At 40.1% G+C, this 21324-nt stretch overlaps 1 protein-coding gene and 1 long non-coding RNA gene across 10 annotated transcripts in view; one reads left to right on the forward strand and one right to left on the reverse strand.

Annotated features, from left to right (window-relative positions):
• GPR155 (G protein-coupled receptor 155) overlaps positions 1–6856 on the reverse strand; it is a 100390-nt gene extending 93534 nt beyond the window's left edge. For 3 of the 7 annotated variants that reach the window (XM_049887473.1, XM_049887476.1, XM_049887480.1), the window contains exon 1: positions 6750–6855. The gene's annotated coding sequence lies outside the window, so the exon portion shown is untranslated. Of the gene's footprint in view, positions 1–6749 lie in introns of all 7 variants that reach the window. The other 4 variants (XM_049887478.1, XM_049887479.1, XM_049887474.1 and 1 more) reach the window with 3 other exon arrangements.
• The window catches only part of LOC126077811 (uncharacterized), a 56414-nt gene that overhangs the window by 19934 nt on the left and 15156 nt on the right, over positions 1–21324 (forward strand). The gene's annotated exons all lie outside the window — the stretch shown is intronic.

The following is a 21324-nucleotide window of genomic DNA, read 5'->3' on the forward strand; positions in this document are numbered from 1 at the left end:
AACCCTTTCATGCCTAGTAGTACATACAGCAACCATGAACTTTTTCAGCCTCTAGGGTTTATTGGGAAGCTGACAGTGCATGCTGCCACAAGGCACGGGCCTTTATGACTGTTTGAAACTGAAGAAACAGACATATGCCACAAATTACTGTTTTTACTGGGTATTGTATGAGGTGTCTGAATTTTGGGTAGGAAAAATAGGCTTTTTGAAAATTTTTATTTGTCACACATATGTACCAATAGACCCCAGTTATAATTAGTGGTACTTCATATATACTAGTAAACACTTAGGGTAGGCTTGTGGGAGGGTGCAACAAAAAAAAATCCATACTAGCTACCAAAACTTCAGACACATTCAATGATTCAGCATGCTTCCATTAATGAAAACACATGGTAGCAACAAAAAATTCAAAGCAGAAAATAATTGGGTCATCGTAGGGTTAACCACTGCATCGCTGGGGCTCCTCCATAAAGATTACAGCCTAGGAAACCCTGTGGGGCAGTTCTACTCTGTCACATGGGGTTGCTATGAGTCAAAATCGACTCCATTGCACACAGTAACAACTCCTTTTGCCCCTTCTGCGATCTTTTCTCCACCCAGCAGTCAGTCTGACTTTAAACATTTAGATCAGGTGGTGTTACTCACCTACTTACATCCCTCCCCTTCCTTTACGTGACTTAGACCAGGAGTCCTCATGTGGCTCTGCCTGTCTCCCCACCTCATCTCCTCCTACTCATCAGTGTCACTCTCCTCTGGCTCTTCAGTTCGCTCTGCCTGGAATGCTATTTGCCCAGGTCAGGAGTGTCTGGCTCCTTCTCCTAATCCGGGTCTCAGTTTTCTGCTCATTTCTTGGGGAGGTCTTGTTTGGCCAACCCTTCTCAACCGGCTCCTGCTTCCTGTCTCTCACTCTAGATCAAATCATCCAGTTTCACTTTCTTCATAGCCCTGATATCAACCAAATATGCCTTGAATACTTGTCAGTTAACTGTTTTCCTCTCTGAATGTAAGATCCATGAGAACAGGGACTCTGTCTAATTTGTTCATCACTATATTTTCAGTCCCTAGCCCAACGCATTCTCAACAGCTCTTTGTGGAATAAATGAATTAAACCATTCATAGAGCTATTTTCTTGTGAAATAGAAAAACAGAACTTTTATTCACTACATAAAAATACGTTTACTAAGCACCTACTTTCATGGTATTACCACTTAAGGTTCTGAACAAAGAAACTGCTATTAGGGGCTGTATTAGTTTCCAATACTGCCATAGCAAATTACCACAAATTGAATGGCTTTTAACAATAGAAATACATTCTCTCACAGATTAGGAAGCCAAAATAAGGGTTGGTTCTTTCTAGAGGCTCTGAGGAAGAAAACATCCAATGCCTCTCTGGTGGTTACCAGCAGTCCTTGGCATTGCTTGGCTTATAGACACATCACTCCAATCTCTGCCTCCAACTTCATATCATCTTCTCAGTGTGTCCTTTTTTCTGTCTCTAAGAAAGACACTGTCATTGGATTTAGGGTCTCCCCCTAATCTGATACGACCTCACCTCTATCCTTAACTAATTGCATCTGCCAAGACCTTACTTCCATGTAAGGCCATATACTGTAGTTCTGGGTGGACATGAATTTCGGGTGACACTCTTCAACCTATTACAGGAGTTTACAATATAACACAGAAACTTATAATCTAGTCTTGGTATAGTGTGGTGCTCATAGTTGTTTGATGAGTGTCAACAACCATTCCCCCTTCCTAGTAGCAGCCCAGTTTCCTATTGGGGATTTACCTCTCTGCCTTTGTAAGCATCTTGGTAGAGATGTAAACAAACATACCACATCCCAGACGTTACGCTAAGTGAAATAACTCAGTTACAAAAAGACATATTGTATGATCTCACTTATATAAAAAGACAAGAAAAGACAAATATAGAGACCAAAGTTTATTAGTGGTTACCAGGGCCAGGAGGGAGAGGGAAAGTGAGGGGTGGGGATTAAATGTGATGATGGAAAAATCACATTGATTAAGGATAGGGTTGCACAGCTAATTATTGTAATTGCTGTCAATAAATTGTACACCTGTAAAAAGCTGAACAGGTAAAAGTTGTGTCATAGATATATTTACAACAGTGACCAAAAAAAAGAGTAGCTGCTGAGACTGCTTATGTGCAACCAAAACCTCAAGGGATTTGGTTCCTTGGTTTGGAGGTTTAGGGCCATGGTTTCACGGGACATCCCAGTTAATTGGCCTAATAACGTGTTTAGTGTTTCTGTTCTACCGCCTAGTTCATTGCGTAGTGTCTGGGGTCTTAAAAGCTTGCAAGAGGCCATCCAAAGCAGGACAATTGGTTTCTATTGGCCTGTAGCAGCAGAGGAAGAAGGAGAGTCAGGGATAGGAGGAGGATATGGAATATGTGGTTAACTGTCTCCATGAACAACTACCTCCTTTGCCATGAGACCAGAAGAGCTGGATGGTGCCTAGCTACAATTGCTAAATTACTGATAAAAGATTCTATAGAAAAATCTGATAAAAGGAGGGAAATACAGAACAGAATTTCAAATTCTCGTGGACTCCAGACTTTCTGGAGCTAAAGGGGCTGGATGAACCCCTGAAATTATTGCCCTGAGATGATCTTTAAAACTTAAACCAAAAATATCCCCTGAGGGGTCTTAAATGCTAGCAAGTAGCCATCTAAGATGCATCAATTGGTCTCAACCCACCTGGATCAAAGGAGAATGACGTGTACCAAGGACACAAGGTGATTATGAGCCCAAGAGACAGAAAGGGCCACATGAACCAGAGACATCATCCTGAGACCAGAAGAAGTAGATGGTGCCTGGCTACAACCGATGACTGCCCTGTCAGGGAACACAACAGAGAACCCCTGAGGGAGCAGGAGAGCAGTGGGATGCAGACCCCAAATTCTCATAAGAAGACCAGACTTAATGGTCTGACTGAGACTGGAAGGACCCCGGTGGTCATGGCCCCCAGACCTTCTGTTGCCCCAGGACAGGAACCATTCCCAAAGCCAACTCTTCAGACATGGATTGGACTGGACAATGGATTGGAGAGGGATGCTGGTGAGGAGTGAGCTTCTTGGATCAGATGGACACTTGGGACTATGTTGGTATCTCCTGCCTGGAGGGGAGGTGAGAGGGTGGAGGGGCTTAGAAGCTGGCAAAATGGACACGAAAAGAGAGAGTGGAGGGAGAGAGCGGGCTGTCTCATTAGGGGGAGAGTAATTGGGAGTGTGTAGCAAGGTGTATATGGGTTTTTGTGTGAGAGACTGACTTGATTTGCAAACTTTCACTTAAAGACTTGATTTGTAAACTTTTACTTAAAGCACAATAAAAATTATTAAAAAAAAAAAAATCCCCTGAGGTCTTCTTAAAACCAAACAGTAGTTTAGCTTAACTAGTAAAAAAATATCTGCCTTGAATAGGATCAGATTGACAATAATAACTTGAAAAATTAGATAAGAGCTTTAGGGGGCAGCGAGTTTATGTTAATGGGGAAGTCACAACTCAGAAAAGGAGGGTGAGAATGGTTGCACAAGTTGAAGAATGCAATGGGTGTCACTGAACTGGACATGTAGAAACAGTTGAATTCGTGTATGTTTTGCTGTGTATATTCTCAACAACAACAAAAATCAAACATATCACATCCCACTGCAACCAAGGAGCCGCATGTGAGTTGAAGAAAGCCAGCTGAACTCTGGGAATGTTTTCTATTTTCAAATTTATGTGATTTTATATTTTTGCAACCTTTCAAGACAAAACTTTTACTGCATACTAAATTACCCATATTTTTAGCACTAGAAATCTGTGAATGTATAGAATCCATTAAGCCAACCTGGAGTTTTGGAACTTTTAATTTTGAGTAGAGTCCACAGGAAGGAAAAGGTTGGAATGTGTACATTGGAGCAGCAGCACCCAGACAAGATCTTTAAATTGTTCTTGCTGCCCGAGTGCCAGGAGCTGGCCACTCTCTCTTGTGTCCAGGCCTGGCACTCCAGCCTCCCATCCATTCAGTGAGTTTCTGGCAAGCACTCTGTTAAAAGTCCCTTGGTGCTTAAGTTAGCCAGAATTCATTCCTATTATTTGCAACCAAAGAAACCCAACTGTTAGACTGGGACCCAAGATTTTTTCAGCACTGGTGCTGTTTTGCATATTTAGCTCTGAGCTCTGACACACAGAATTTACCACTACATGAGATACTACCTTCAAAACGTCAATTTCATCCAAAACCTACAAATTAGAGCAATTATAAGACAGCATATTAGCATTATTATTAATTTATTTATAGCCCATCTTGTTCCAAAATGATTTCATTTTGTTAAATTATCCCACAAAAGGTACAGCAAGAAAGAAATATATTTAAAACAAGAAAGAAAAGCGAGACAAAGGGAGAATAAGGGTAGGAAAGTGAGATGGAGCCAGGAGTGAAATCCAATCCACAATATGGTTACTGTGAAGGCCTACGCAATAGGTAGGGAAAAGATGCGATACAGGGAGAGGGTCTGTAGGCTACATTTGTTGGCAGGGTGTTTGGTAACAATATTTTCTAATTTAAATACTATCTCAACCAGCACTTCTGTTAAAAGCTTACAGTGTCCCCAGATTAAAGTGGGACCATGAGATAAAGCATTAAGCAACTTGTCAAATGAAAACTGAGTAACAGAAAAGACAACATGTTTACATAAACTCTTTATCTTACAACTTTAAACATGGTTGAAATCTTAAGACATCTGCTTTAATTTTTTTGTGTTAATGTTACTCAAAAAACTTTAAACTCTTGTGCCTTATTTAAAATAATGATAATCCATTTTGCTTTACACAATAGATAGACTCTGGAACTTTTATTTTATAATTTTTTTTACAAATTGAAACATTTAAAATGGAATAGAAGAACTGAGTAGTTAAAAGAATACCTATAATGAATCTTTTTGCAAATCAAATGTTACTTTCTTATTTATTATTTTAGTGATGTGGGAAATTCATTTATTATATAAATGTTGGTTCCCCTATTGTAGTTTTTAGAATAAAAGCGAAACCCGGATTTTAAATGCAAATACTGCATAGATTGCTCATACATAGTAACATGATAAACACAATCATAAGATATTTATCTTCATTATTGTAATGAAGATTTTTTTCATTTTAATATTTATTGAATTTATACCAATCCATTTCCAAAAAAAGGTCTGAGGCAACTATTGAATACATCACAAGTGCCACCTAGTGTGTTCTTTGAAAATGACATTTTGTTTTTTTCCTTGAGAAACAAGAACAAAAAAAATGTGAGACACCTATACTCCTAGGGCAGCGAGTTGTTAAAATAGCTGTTTCTTAAAAAAGGGTCTGTTTGTTTTCAGTCAAAAAAGCTTTGAAAGAAGAATTTGAAGTGAGCTTCCTTTGCTATGGTCAGATCTCCAAATATTGCTTGGTTTCAACTCTACGAAGGTATCCAAAAACCATACCTATTGTCGTCCAGCTGATTTCCACTCATACAGACGCTGTAGGACATGGTAGAACCGCCCCACAGGGTTTCTAGGGCTGTAGTCTTTACAGAAGCAGACTGCCACATCTTTCTCCTGCAGAGTGCCTGGGGGGTTCAAATGGCTGGCCTTTTGGCTAGCAGCCGAGCACTTTAACCACTGTGCTACCAGGACTCCTTCTACAAAGATGTAGATGGAGTTAAGTAAAGGATACTAAAGAAAGAAAAAGTACGATGTTACACCAAAGAAGTCACAGCAATACTTTCAAAAATGATTTTCTTCCAATTTCCAATAGAATCGGACATATTACTAAAGCTCTAATTCCATATTTCCATATTACCTGGATCCATAATCAGCACCCGTGGAAGTAGCAGTCAACAAATTAAGTGACACGTTGCACTGGGCAAATTTGCTGCAAAAGGCCTCTTTGAAGTGTTAAAAAGCAAAGATGTCACTTTAAGGACTAAGATGTGCCTGAGCCAAGCCATGGTATTTTCAATTGCCTTATATGCATGCAAAACCTGGACAATTAATAAATAAAGAAGACTGAAGAAGATTTGATGCCTTTGAATTATGGTGTTGGTGAAGAATATTGAATATACCATAGATTGCCAGAAGAATGAACAAATCTGTCTTGGAAGGACAAACCTGCCAGAATGCTCCTTAGAAGCAAGGATGGCGAGACTACGATTCACATACTTTGGACATGTTATCAGGAAGGACCAGTCCCTGGAGAAGGACACCATGCTTGGTAGAGGAGGGTCAGCGAAAAAGAGGAAGACCCTCAAAGAGATGGACTAACACAGTGGCTGCAACAATGGGTTCAAGTATAACAATGATTGTAAGGATGGCGCAGGACGGGGCAGCGTTTCTCGTTCTGTTATACATAGGGTCCCAATGAGTCAGAACCGGCTCGAGGGCACCTAACAACCATCATCATTATTTTATGTCCCAAATCACTCCTCTTCCCAACTTTAAAGCATTGAAGCATCATCCTCATCACAAACCACAAGCGCTAATTGAGTACCTCTTGCTGTAGATACTTGGTGTTAAGAGAACAAAGAATCACAGACTTTAATCTCTGCTATCAAGAAACTTAAACTCAACTGGGGAGATGAAGAGGAGGAGGCTAATACATGTAATAATAAAAAGCAATACTAGATAAAAACCATCACTTTTCCAGTTCACAGACCGGAAAACCTTGGGACCATCTGACCCTCTGTCCCCACACCCCTTTATTCAATTTTGGTACCTGAGTCCTGTCGAGTCCTTCTTTTAAATGCCTTCCTGATGTGTTCTCTTCTCCTTCCTTGTTGTACCTTTATACCTCCACCTCATGCCTGGAGAATTGCAACAGACTTATCCCTTGGCTTCCTGCCTTTCCTACTGCCAAGCTAACATTAGTGAAAGGCTGCCTTTAACCTTTCTTCTCTTCCTCTAGAACCAATTTTGTCTCTCTAGTGCTTATCGGACCATGAGTACAAAATCTCTGAGCCTAGTTTTGAAGGCCTTCTGTAATCCACACTTTATGTATTCAGTTGTATGGAACACTACACTCCTATGCTAAATTTTTACCCCTGGAAGTCTCTTTTTGCTTTGGAACCAAAGGGCACATTATGCTTTCATTTCTGTTTTTAAATTGAGTGGTTTTGTGTATGTGTGTGTGTGTGTGTGTGGTGTATTTCTATTTGCCTTGTCTGTATGTGTGTGTCTTATCCCATTTGCCTTTATAGTCTTTTCAACTTTTTTCAGGTTTTGCATTATATCAGTTTTTCTATCACTTACTACCAGTTCCCTCCTCTATACACTTTTACTTCCCCCTTGGTGACCTCCATTCTGGGGACATTCACCTCCAATTTCTACTGGTTGCTCTTTCATCTTGCTACATAGCAAGTTATACTGGAACTTCCCTTTCCTGTTTTCTGGGTTGGTTTCATTGTTTCTTGGATCACTGGCTTTCCTCTTAGTTTTCTCATTGTTTTGCTGCAGAATATTTTCAAGTAACTTCCCCCAAATGGGTATGTGAGATGTAAGTATTCCAAGTCCTTGCATGAAATGTCTGTTCTACCTGCACGCTGAATTGTGTAAATCTGGCTATACTATTGTAGTTTATAGTCCTGTTGCCAAAGAACTTGGTAGCTATTTTCTGATTGCATTTTAGTACCCTGCGTTGCTGATGAGAAATCTGATGTCAGTCTGACTCTTGTTCTTTTGTAGTGCGGAAGATTAATTATTCTGATTTCACTGCTATCAAGTAAAATTCTATCTAAATCTTATCTAAAATTGAGCCCCTCAGGACTGCTTTCTGCTTTTAATACTAACTAATGAAATTTTGGGTGGTAGTGGTGCTTCAGTAGTAGAATTCTCACCTTCCATGCGAGAGGCCTGGGTTCAATTCCCAGCCAATGCCCCTCAGGTACAGTCATCACCTGTCTGTCATTTGAGGCTTGCCTGGTGCTATGATGCTGAATCGGTTTCAGCAGAGCTTTCAGACAAAGACTAACTAGAAAGAAAGGCTTAGTGATCTACTTCTGAAAATCATCCAGTGAAAACCCTATTAGCTCTCACACTCATAGGTTTGCCTTGGCATAGACTTTTAGGTTCAAAATAATTTTCTCCTCAGAATTTTGACAATATTCCTCTGGCGTCTTTAGCATTCAGAGTTGCTAATGACAAGTCTGATGTCAATCTGCTTCGCATTCTTTTGCAGATTTTATTTATGTGAAATTTTATTTGTGGAGTTCTTAAATTTCACCAGGATTTGTCAGTGGGACTTTTATGTCTAAAATATGTGCTTTCTTCATATCAGGGAAATTTTAATTTTTTCCTTGATGATTTCACCCTTCATTGTCTCTGTGCCTTCCTTCTGGAGCTCCTGTTAGATGGCTGTTGGCTCTCCTGGATTAATTCTCCATATTGCTTAACTTCTTTCTTATGTTGTTCATTTATTTCATCCTCTTTATTCCAAATTTGGGGAGATTTTCTTATCTTTATCTTCCACATTACTAATTTGATCTTCATTTGGCAGACAACCCTGCATCCTGGAGTTGGAATGCTGGCTGTTCCACCAATAGCTTCCATTGATCATTAATTCATTAGACAAACAGTGACTACCTACTGTGTGCCAGGAAAACCTAGTGGCTTAGTGGTTAAGAGCTACAGCTGCTAACCAAAAGGCTGGCAGTTTGAATCTACCAGGTGCTCCTTGGAAAATCTATGGGGCAGTTCTACTCTGTCCTATAGTGTTGCTATGAGTCAAAATCGACTTGATGGCAATGTGTTTGATTTTTTGGGTTTACTGTGTGCCGGGTATTGTTTTCTTTCTAAATTTTATTTATTCTGTTATTGTTCATAATATACACAGCAAAACACACACCAATTCAACAGTTTCTACGTGTACAATTCAGTGACATTGATTACATTCTTTGAATTGTGCAATTATTCTCACCTTCCTTTTCTGAGTTATTCCTCCCTCAATGACTAAACTCACTAACCTGTACGGTTCCTATCTTTGAGTTGCTGTTGTCAGTTTGAGTCCATATAGATAGTTCTTAAAAGAATACAATGTTCAAGGTGGACCCTTTTTACTAGTTAAGCTAAACTATTGTTCGAGTTTTAAGATGACTTCAGGAGATAATGCCAAGTATTGTTTTAAGTGCTAGGGCTTGGTAGTGAACAAAATCCTCTTATTATAATTTTCCAGGAACTTTTTCTTATTCTCTGATTGCCCTTGGGAATAGGCGAAATGTTCGCCAAGATCCCTGATATACCAAATGGGTTTTTTTTTTTTTTTTTGTAAGATAAAGATCTTATTCTGATCTCTTTTTCTTCTAGGTCAGGTCTATTTGTTCCAAGGTTTCTCTTTCATGTTGTTGGTTTTCCTTTACTTTTACAAATGAAGAATGTGGTTGATTATTGAAGTGTCATGAGTTTTACCTGTCTTTGTTCAGGTGTGTTACCTAACAGACCTCTCCCCTGAATGCAAGATCCCAAGCAAACTCTATATAAGTGGGTAGGAAAGGTACATGGGAAGCATTTACTTAAAGGTGAATGGTTGTGGAGAAGACAGGTAGGACATTTTGTGTCATTCAGAATTCTTGATGATAAGTAACAGAAACTGCCTCTGGCTAACTTATGCAAAAAAAAAAAAAAATCACTGGCAAGCTATTGGAAAGCTCACAGAATTCAACAGAAGGCTGAGAATCAGCCTTGGAAAACCAGCAGGAACAAAGGGGGCCACAGCCAAGGATACCCAGCAGAGTCTGTTTAGGTCACTGCTGTCAGCATTGGTGGATGTCAGTCTAGATTCAGGTCCTGGGTGGAATAGCTGGTACTCCAACTACCACCTCAGGAGGCAAGGTTATCTGCTAGGTACCCAATAACATGTGGGATGGCCCCCCAAAGGTCTACACCCTAATCCCCAGAGCTTGTGAAAATGTTACCTTATATGGCAAAAGGGACTTTGCAGATATGATTGAGTTAAGGAACTTGAGATGTGGAGATTACCCAGGTGAGCCAATCACATAATTTCTTAAAAGTGGAAACCCTTTCCCTACTGTGGTCAGCGGCAGATGTGACTATGAAAGAAGGGCCAGAAAGATGCAACATTGTTGGCTTTGATGATTCCATAAGCTAAAGAATGTAGGTGTCTTCTAGTAGCTAGAAAAGGCAAAGAAAAAAAAAAAACAAAAAACTGGATTCTCCCATTGAACCTCCAAAAAGGAATGCCAACACCTTGATTTTAGCCCTGTAAGACCTGTGTCAGACTTCTCTGCCTTACAGAGCTGTAACATAAAAAATTTGTGTTGTTTTAAGCCACTAAACTTGTGGTGCTTTGTTACAGTGGCAATAGAAAACCAATACACCATACATCTGCATTATTTCCCTGCCAGGATGCCAAAATAAGGAAGGTTTCTCTCTGGTGGCAGACAGTGCACATTTTCTTCCTTGCAGAACTACTTTGCCTGCTCCTAACAATTTTTTCTGCGCACACACCTGCCCAACACCGCACCCCCCCGCCCTGCCCGTGCCCTTCCAGACAAGGCCCCAGTTTAGGGACAGAGGTGGGGAACCCCCTGTTCTGAGTATAGCTCTTTAATAAATTATCCTGATGGTTGATTCAGAGTCCTCTTCCGTATCATTGTAAATGCTCACTCTGATTTTGGAACCTTTCTGGAATCTTTCTGGATTTGCTCTTATCTTTGCATTATTTTAATCATTTATGTGGTTAGTTGTCTGCAGCCAATTTGGGATGTGGTTTTTCTTCACTCTTGTCAATGTTGATATCTTCCAGACGTTTTGAGATTTTCTGGTAATAGCACCCTTTCTTGTTTTCCAGTTCTGAGTGGATTTCTTCCTTAAAGAAACAAGCTTCCCCCTGCCCCTTTTTTTCCCTTGTTTCCATGGTAAAAAATTTGGGTGAAAGGGCACATAGCCTTGTAAGCTGAGTTCACCATCTTGATCCTATTGCTGCATGTGTTAGTAGACTGGTTGTAATGTGCCTGAGGTTCAGACAGAATCCAGAGGACTAGAATGCTACCCCAAAGAGTGGGCCATACCTGACAGAGACAGGAGAAACCCTGAGGGTATGGCCCCGGACACCCTTTCAGCTCAGTAATGAGGTCACTCCTGAGGTTCACCCTTCAGCCAAAGATTGAACAGGCCCATGGAACAAAACAGGACTAAAGGGACACACCAGCCCTGGGGCAGGGGCTGGAATGCAGGAGGAAACAGGAAAGTTTGTAATAGGGAACCCAGGGTTGAGAAGGGAGAGTGTTGACATGTCGTGGGGTTGTTAACCAACGTCATACAACAATGGGTATACTAACTGATGAGAAACTAGTTTGTTCTGTAAACTTTCATCTAAAGTTCAATTAAAAAAAAAAAAAGAGTGGGCCGTATGGGCCAGTCTCAGCAGCAGGCAATGGGGGAAAAGCTAATTAATGGTGGGTTAGAAAAAAAAAAAAAAAAATGGTGGGTTAGCATTAGGAAAGTCTGGAAGGAAGCATCAAGCAGATGGAATACAGGGTTTGAGGGGACCCAGGTGGGTAAATAGGAAGCTCTTTCCCAGGAAAAGAAAAAACACCTGGGTTCTAACCAATTTCATCCCTTACCAGCTGTGCAACCTTTTTTTCTTCCAATTTTTATGACATTTTATTTATTTTTTTCCTTTTTTATTGTACTTTAGATGAAGGTTACAGAGCAAATTACCTTCTCATTGAACAATTAATACACATATTGTTTTATGACATTGGTTGCCAAACCTACGACAGGTCAACACTCTCCCCTTCTTGACCTTGGGTTCCCCATTATTAGCTTTCCTGTCCCCTCCTGCCTTCTTGTCCTTGCCCCTGGGCTGGTGTGCCCCTTTAGTCTCATTTTGTTTCATGGGCCTGTCTAATTTTTGGCTGAAGGGTAAACCTCAGGAGTGACTTCATTACTGAGCTAAAAGGGTATCCGGGGGCCATACTCTCAGGGTTTCTCCAGTCTCCAACAGTTCAATAAGTCTGATCTTTTTTCATGAGTTAGAATTTTGTTCTACATTTTTCTCCAAATCTGTCTGGGAACCTCTATTGCGAATCCTGTCAGAGCAGTCGGTGGTGGTAGCCTGGCACCGTCCAGCCAGCTGTGGAAACTTAGGCATGCTTAACTTCTTTGATTTTTCAGTTTCTTCCCTTGTAAAATGGGAGCAACACCCTCATTCTGATAGGGTTGCTGCAAAAATTAAATGAGATAATATTGGGAAAGCACTTAGCATAGTCTTAACATATAATAAACCCCAGAAATATATAATAGTTTTGGATATTTACTGTGTGAATTTACATATTTAATCTTGATTATTAAGTCTATTTACAGATCAGGAAATTGGGACACAGAGAATTTAAGTAACCATTAAGTGGCAGGGCAGGGATTTGAACTTACGCAGTCTGGCTCTGTCACCTGTGCACAGAAACACTTATGCTACAGATCACGCCATAGATGAGGGATACTGGCCTGAGAGCTCCTCCTCTGGCTTTTTAAAATTTCTGGTGCAGTTTGGGGTTAGGGAGCCAGATTAATTTTAGAAATTAAGATGAGATTGAGTCAGCAAGCAGGGGCTAAATGGCTATAGTAACAGGCAAGCTGGAGTTAGCAGATTATTACAGATTATTGTTTAGCATCCAGGTTTGTTGGCTTGTTTGCTTTTATTATTTATTTTATGGAGGTAACATTTATGTAATAGTAAAGTGCACAATCCTAAGTGTATAACTCCATAGATTTTTTTCGTATATATACACCTGTGTGACTACCATTCAGATTAAGATATGGAAAGTTTCCAGCCATCTAGAAGGTTCCCTTGTGCCCCCATCAGCCAGTACCCAGCCAAAGGTAACCACTCTCCTAACCTCTATCAACACGTTGTTGCTGTGTGTTGTCAAGTTGATTTCAACTCATTGTGGCACTATAGGACAGTGTAGAACTGCCCCGTAGGGTTTCTAAGGCTGTAATCTTTATGGGAGTAGATTGCCAGGTCTTTTCTCACACAGAGCCATAAGTGGGTTCGAACCGCCAACCTTTCAGTTAGCAGCCTAGTGCATAACCACTGTACCACCAGGGCTCCTTCTATCACCATAGGTTAACTGAGCCTGTTTCTGAGTTCCTATACATGAAACACACAGTTTGTGCTCTTTTGTTTCTACTTTACTTCACTCGGAAACCCTGGTGGCATAATAACTAAGAGCTACAGCTGCTAACCATAAAGGTCGGCAGTTCGAATCTACCAGGTGCTCCTTGGAAACCCCATGGGGCAGTTCTGCTCTGTCCTGTAGGGTCACTATGAGTCCTAATCGGCTCAACGGCAGCGTGTTTGATTTTTTTTTATTTTGGTTTACCTCACTTATCATGCTTGTTTTTTATTTTGATAAAGAACAAGATGTTTTACAGGCCATGAAGCTGTAAGCAGATGACTACACTGCAGGGGCAGATAGCTAAATCTCTGAGCAGTGATCTTGAGGGCTCTGTACACAAATACAGCCTTTCATAGGTATCTCAGGAGTACTTAAACTATGCTGAAAGCTGAGATTTCCTGATCTGCCTCCAGAGAAGCAATTTCTGCTTGATGAGGCCCCCTCAGGTCAGGGCTGAGAGTGGAGGGTGGAGATAATTTCCCCCAACTTGAATCACAAGGAAGACTCCAAAGGTAGCCAGGATCTGGGGTTTGAACAAGAGGCGAGGCCAAGAATCACGCACTGATGGCCTGACTTGCTGAGAACAAAAGGCCAAGGTGAGGGCTCTGCTCAGGAAGAGAGTGGAGATGCCATAGCCACTGAGGTTGGAAGCACAGCTCTGTAGCCAGCTGTTGGGGGATGGGAAAGAGGTAGAAGAACTGGATGGGGTAGGGAACCCATCTGCTCTCACACCCTGTAAAGGCTCTTGGGACTCCCTGGGCCCCAGAGGTAAGCATTCTTGGAACATTACAGGTGTGCAGTGAACGCGAATTCCTTTTCTCTTCCTAGGGTTTCCCATGAGTCAGGTTTTAAGTTGTACAACTGCCTAGGCTTGGCTGAGGTTGGTACATTCCTTGCCCTTTTGTAGCTGTGGCAGAGTGGAAAACTCTGAGTTGCTCCACATACTGGGTCTATATCCAGGTACGCCTCCCTCCAGTCTTTGGCGGAACTCATCTTCTCAGGGTAGGCTCATATCTGCCTTCCTGGTGAATCAGTTTCCATCTTCTCCCTTTTTTAGGATAATTCCAGCTTCTTTCTTGAAGGGCCAAGAACTCTTCAAAATCTGGTTGATGTTTTTTTTCAGGATAGCATTTGAAACGTAAAGAAGTTCTTAAAGCTCTTAAAACCTGAGTTTAAGAGAGTCCTAAACCTCAGAACAAGAGGCCTGGTTTCCTTCCAGGGGAGGGAAAAAGGGGAAAATCACCCTTTCCCTCTATCAAATAACTCTCCAACAAAAATAAAAACAGGCTACAAATTACTACATGTCAATAATCTGTCCCATCTCACAGCACTGGGTTCCAAAGCATCCCTCTGTGACTAACCATGGTGTAAAACTGGCAAAATTACAGTATACCCCTCTCAGTCCATTTTCTTCAACTATGAAACAGTGCTGATAATCTTATGATGACATTGTGAAGAGGAAATGAAATTAGCTATTTGTAAAGCTGGATATTTAGTGTCCTAATAAGTATATTTTATTATCTTTTGTTTTCTGCAGGAGGAATCACCTGCTTTAGCTGAAGTGTGACTATCTGAATTAGGTGGCACAGATTACAGTCCTAGTGGCACAGTGGTTAAGAGCTCCGCTGCTAAGTAAAAGATCAACGGTTTAAATCCACCAGCCCTTCCTTGGAAACCCTATGGTGCAATTCTACTCTGTCCTATAGGGACACTATGAGTTGGAATCAAATTGATGGCAACAGGTTTGGTTTTTTCGATTTTAATGAGGGGAGTAGGCAGGGAAGCTGAAAGCAGAAGTAATGTAATTTGCCAGGTAGGTGGAAAGCAGGCCAGGGTTTACAAAGACTTTTCTCCCTTTCTCTTTATGGTTCCAAACAGGAAGTTCTGGGAGCACCTCTGTGCTCTCCACTGTCTGATCGTTAGACTTACCTGCAGAGTTAAGAAAAGAATTCTGATCCTAACCCCTTCCTGCCCCTTCTCCCACCTGGCCAAGTGTCTGATTCAGTAAGATTGGGAGGAAATGAGAATGTATATGTATATATTTTTAAATTCCCCAGATGATTCTGATAACCAGTATGGTTTAGAGATCACTATTCTAAAATATATTCCTGCCTGAAAGTCCAATAATTCAAAATATACCCATATTGTCTCCTTAGGGAACATAAAAGGAGTAGGGCAGGGGAGGTCATGAACGATCTCAACTTCCCAGGAAGGAAAAAAAATTGTAACTGTCAGAAATCAAATGGAGGGGCAATATTAATCTCAGATAAAATAGACTTTAAGGTAAAAACCACCATAAAAGACAAGGACGGACATTGTTGTTGTTGTTGTTAGGTGCCGTCGAGGCAGCTCCGACTCATAGTGACCCTATGCACAACAGAACAAAACACTACCTGGTCCTGTGCCATCATTACAGTCGTTGTCATGCTTGAGCTCATTGTTGCAGCCACTGTGTCAATCCACCTCCTTGAGGGCCTTCTTCTTTTCTACTGACCCTGTACTTTGCCAAGCATGATGTCCTTCTCCAGGGACTGATCGCTCCTGACAACATGCCCAAAGTATGTAAGACGCAGTCTCCCCATCCGTGCTTCTAAGGAGCATTCTGGTTGTACTTCTTCTAAGACAGATTTGTTCATTCTTTTGGCAGTCCATGGTATATTCAATATTCTTCGCCAACACCACAGTTGAAAGGCGTCAGTTCTCCTTTGGTCTTCCTTATTCATTGTCCAGCTTTCACATGCACATGATGCTATTGAAAATACCATTGCTTGGGTCAGGTTCACCTTAGTCTTCAAGGTGACATCTTTGCTCTTCAACACTTTAAAGAGGTCCTTTGCAGCAGATTTACCCAATGTAATGCGTCTCTTGATTTCTTACTGCTGCTTCCATGGCTGTTGATTGTGGATCCCAGTAAAATGAAATCCTTGACAACTTCAAGCTTTGTTTATCATGATGTTGCTCATTGGTCCAGTTGTGAGGATTTTTGTTTTCTTTATGTTGAGGCGCAATCCATACTGAAGGCTGTGGTCTTTGATCTTCATTAGTAAGTGATTCAGGTCCTCTTCACTTTCATCAAGCAAGGTTGTGTCATCTGTATAACACAGGTTGTTAATGAGTCTTCCTCCAATCCTGATGCCCCATTCTTTTTCATATAGTACAGCTTCTCGTATTATTTGCTCAGCATGCAGATTGAATAGGTATGGTGAAAGAATACAATGCTGACACACATCTTTCCTGACTTTAAACCAATCAGTATCCCCTTGTTCTGTCCGAACAACTGCCTCTTGATCTATGTAAAGGTTTCTCATGAGCACAATTAAGTGTTCTGGAATTCCCATTCTTCATAATGTTATCCATAATTTGTTATGATCCACACAGTTGAATGCCTTTGCATAGTCAGTAAAACACAGGTAAACATCCTTCTGGTATTCTCTGCTTTCAGCCAGGATCCATCTGACATCAGCAATGATATCCCTCGTTCCACGTCCTCTTCTGAAACCAGCCTGAATTTCTGGCAGTTGCCTGTCAATATACTGCTGCAGCTGTTTCTGAATGATCTTCAGCAAAATTTTGCTTGTTTGTGATATTAATGACATTGTTCTATAATTTCCACATTCGGTTGGATCACCTTTCTTGGGAATAGGCATAACTATGGATCTCTTCCAGTCAGTTGGCCAGGAAGCTGTCTTCCATATTTCTCGGCATAGACAAGTGAGCACCTCTAGCACTGCATCCATTTGTTGAAACATCTCAATTGATATTCCATCAGTTCCTGGATCCTTGTTTTTTGCCAATGCCTTCAGAGCAGCTTGGACTTCTTCCTTCAGTACCATTGGTTCCTGATCATATGCCACCTCTTGAAATGGTTGAACATCGACTAATTCTTTTTGGTATAATGACTTTCTGTATTCCTTCCATCTTCTTTTGATGCTTCCCGCATCTTTAATATTTTCCCCATAGAATCCTTCACTATTGCAACTCGAGGCTTGAATTTTTTCTTCAGTTCTTTCAGCCTGAGAAACACCGAGCATGTTCTTCCCCTTTGGTTTTCCATCTCCAGCTCTTTGCACATGTCATTATAATACTTTATTTACTTTGTCTTCTCGAGGGGCGCTTTGAAATCTTCTGTTCAGTTCTTTTACTTCATCAATTCTTCTTTTTGCTTTAGTTGCTCGACATTCGAGAGCAAGTTTCAGAGTTTCCTCTGACATCCATCTTAGTCTTTTCTTTCTTTCTTTTCAATGACCTCTTGCTTTCTTCACATATGACTCCCTTGATGTCATTCCACAACTCGTCTGGTCTTCGGTCACTAGCGTTTAATGCGTCAAATATATTCTTCAGATGGTCTCTAAATTCAGGTGGGATATACTCAAGGTCATATTTTGGCTCTTGTGGACTTGCTCTGATTTTCTTCAGTTTCAGCTTGAACTTGCATATGAGCAATTGATGGTCTGTTCCACGGCCAGCCCTTGGCCTTGTTCTGACTGATGATATTGAGCTTTTCCATCATCTCTTTCCACAGATGTAGTCAATTTGATTTCTGTGTGTTCTGTCTGGCGAGGTCCATGTGTATAGTTGCCGTTTATGTTGGTGAAAGAAGGTATTTGCAATGAAGAAGTTGTTGCTCTTGCAAAATTCTACCATTCAATCTCCAGCATTTTTTTTTCTACCATCAAGGCCATATTTTCCAGCTACTGATCCTCCTTCTTTGTTTCCAACTGTTGCATTCCAATCACCAATAATTTTCAATGCATCTCGACTGCATGTTCAGTCGATTTCAGACTGCAACAGCTGATAAAAATCTTCTATTTCTTCATCTTTGGCCCTAGTGGTTGGTGCGTAAATTTGAATAATAGTCATATTAACTGGTCTTCCTTGTAGGCGTATGGATATTATCCTATGACTGACAGCATTGTAGTTCAGGATAGATCTTGAAATGTTCTTTTTGATGATGAATGTAATACCATTCCTCTTCAAGTTGTCATTCCCAGCATAGTAGACCATATGATTGTCCGATTCAAAATACCAGTCCATTTCAGCTCACTAATGCCTAAGATACTGATGTTTATGCACTCCATTTCATTTTTGACAATTTCCAATTTTCCTCAATTCATACTTTGTACATTCCAGGTTCCAGTTATTAATGGATGTTTGCACCTGTTTCTTCTCATTTTCAGTAGTGCCGCATCAGCAAATGAAGGTTCCAAAAGCTTCACTCCATCCACATCATTAAGCTGGACTTTACTTTGAGGAGGCAGCTCTTACCCAGTCATCTTTTGAGTGCCTTCCAACCTGGGGGGCTCATCTTCCAGCACTATATCAGACAATGTGCTGCTGCTATTCATAAGGTTTTCACTGGCTAATGCTTTTCAGAAGTAGAGTGCCGGGTCCTTCTTCCTAGTCTGGAAGCTCAGCTGAAACCTGTCCTTCATGGGTGACCTTGCTGGTATCTGAATACTGGTGGCATAGCTTCCTGCATCACAGCAATACACAAGCCCCCACAGTATAACAAACTGACAGACACATGGGGGAGGATGGACATTATATAATGATTAAAGGGACAATCCACCAAGAAGACATAACCTTAATAAATATCTATGCACTCAACAACAGGGGTCCAAAATACATTAAAAAAAAAAAATTCTAAGAGCACCAAAAAGAGAAATAGGTTAGTTCCACAATAATAGTAGGACAATTCAACACACCACTCTCAGTAAAGTATGGAATGTCTAGAAAAAAATTCAGCAAAGATAGAGAAGATCTAAAGGTCACAATCAATTAACTTGACATCATAGACATACGTAGAACACTCCACCTAACAGCAGCAAAGTATACATTTTTTCCCAATGCGTATGGAACATTCTCCAGAATAGACCACATTTTAGGCCACAAAGCAACCCTCAATAAAATCCAAAACATCAAAAGAATACAAAGCATCTTTGATCAGAATGTTGTAAAAGAAGAAATTAATAACAGGAAGAACGAGGGAAAAAAAAAATCAGAAACTTGGAAGCTGAATAGCACCTTGCTTAAAATCCTCTGGTTAACAGAAGAAATCAAAGATGGAATAAAAAATTCCTAGAATCAAATAAGAATGAAGACACATCATACCAAAACCTTTGGGACACAGCAAAGGCAGTGCTCAGAGGTCAATTTATAGCAATAAATGCACACATTAAAAAATAAGAAAGGGCCAAAATCAAAACATTAGCCCTATAACTTGACCAAATAGAAAGAGAACAGCAAAAGAAGACCACAGTCACCAAAAGAAAGGCACTAATAAAGATTAGATCAGATATAAATGAAATAGAGAACAGAAAAACAATAGAAATAATAAGACCAAAAATTGGTTGGTTGAAAAGATCAACAAAATTGACAAACCATTGGTCAAAATGACAAAGAAAAACAGAAGAAGAAAATAACCAAATAAGAAGTGAAATAGTAGACATCACAACAGACCCAACTGAAATAAAAAGGATCATAACAGAGTGCTATGAAACTATACTCCAACAAATTTGAAAACCTAGAGGAAATGGTCAAATTTTTAGAAACACACTACCTCCCTAAGCTAACACAGAGGTAGAAAATCTGAACAGACCTGTAACAAGAGAAGAAATCGAAAAGATAATTAAAAAAACTTCCAGCAACAACAAAAAGCCCTGGTCTGGATGGCTTCACTGGAGAATTCTAGCAAAAATTCAGAGACGAGCTTACACCAGTACTCCTCAAACTATTTCAGAGCATAGAAAAGGAAAGGATACTCCCAAATTCATTTTGTGAAGGCAGCTTAACCTTGATACGAAAGCCAGGCAAAGACACCACCAAAAAAAAAAAAGAAAAGAAAGGAAAAGAAAACTGCAGACCAATATTCCTCATGAATATAGACACAAAAATTCTCATCAAAATTCTAGCCAATAGAACTCAACAGCATATCAAAAAAATAACACACCACGATCAAGTGGGATTCACACCAGGTATGCAAGGATGGTTCAACATTAGAAAATCAATCAACAAAATCCACCACATAAACAGAACAAAAGAATCACATGATCATCTCAATCGATGCAGGAAAAGCATTTAATAAAGGCCAACACCCATTCCTGATAAAAACCCTCAATAAAATAAGAATAGAAGGAAAATTCTTCAACATAATATAGGCATCTATACAAAACCAACAGCGAACATCATTCTCACCAGAGAGAGGCTGAAAGCATTCCCCCTGAGAACAGGATGCCCTTTATCACCACTCCTATTTAACATTGTGCTGGAAGTCCTAGCTAGAGCAATAAGGCCAGAAAAAGAAATAAAGGGCATCCAGATTGGTAAGGAAGAAATAAAACTGTCCCTATTTGCAGATGATATGATACTATACATACAGAACCCTAAAGATTCTGCAGGAAAACTACTGGAACTAATAGAAAGATTCAACAGAGTAACAGGATACAAGATCAACATACAAAAATCAGTTTGATTCCTAAACACCAACAAAGAGAACTATGAAAAGGAAATCAGGAAAGCAATACCATTTATAAAATAGCACCTAATAAAATTCTTAGGAATAAATCTAACCAGGGACATAAAAGACCTATACAAAGAAAACTACCAAACACTACTGCAAGAAACCAAAAGAGACCTACATAAATGGAAAAGCATACCATATTCATGGATAGGAAGACTCAACATTGTAAAAATGTCAATCCTACTCAATGGCAATCTACAGATACAATGCAGTCTGGATCCAAATGCTAATGTCATTCTTTAATGGAATGGAAAAACTAATCATTAACTTTATACGGAAAGGAAAGAGGCCCCAGATACGTGAAGCATTATTGAAGAAGGCAAAGTAGGAGGCCTCACACTACCTGATCTCAGAACCTACTATATAGCCACAGTAATCAAAACAGCCTGGTAGTGGTAAAATGACAGAAACATAGACCAATGGAATAGAATTGAGAACCCAGGTATAAATCCATCCATCTACCGTCAGTTTATCTTTGAAAATGGAGGAAAAGACAGTCTCTTTAATAAATGGTGCTGGCAAAACTGCATGTCCATCTGTAAAAAAAAAAATGAGACAGGACCCATACCTCATATCATACACAAAAACTAATTCAAAATGGATGAAAGACCAAAATATAAAACCTAAAACTATAAAGATCA

This window comes from Elephas maximus, chromosome 6, assembly GCF_024166365.1.
Source record: "Elephas maximus indicus isolate mEleMax1 chromosome 6, mEleMax1 primary haplotype, whole genome shotgun sequence".
Taxonomy (NCBI): Eukaryota; Metazoa; Chordata; class Mammalia; order Proboscidea; family Elephantidae; genus Elephas; species Elephas maximus.